Here is a 260-nt window from a genome sequence, read left to right on the forward strand (position 1 = left end):
GCTCTCACCTCAGGCCGCGCCGCCATCTTGTGCTGCGGGGCCGGTGCGCCCTGCGCTCCCCGGGGCAGGACCCCCGCCCGTGGGCTAGAAAATACTCGTTTATTGATAAATCTCGTTTAAAGGAGTAGCAAGTCTCCTCCTCTCAGCTTTGTATACACAGCAGCTGGTATTAGTTACTGTGCATACCCCTCCTTGAGAAGCTAACAGCGCCTAAAGCCGGTCCCTGCCGGGTACAGGCTGCGCCTCCTGACTGGGAGCCG

The sequence above is a fragment of the Chaetura pelagica genome, unplaced genomic scaffold (assembly GCF_000747805.2).
Source record: "Chaetura pelagica isolate M959 unplaced genomic scaffold, ChaPel_1.0 scaffold3, whole genome shotgun sequence".
Lineage (NCBI taxonomy): Eukaryota > Metazoa > Chordata > Aves > Apodiformes > Apodidae > Chaetura > Chaetura pelagica.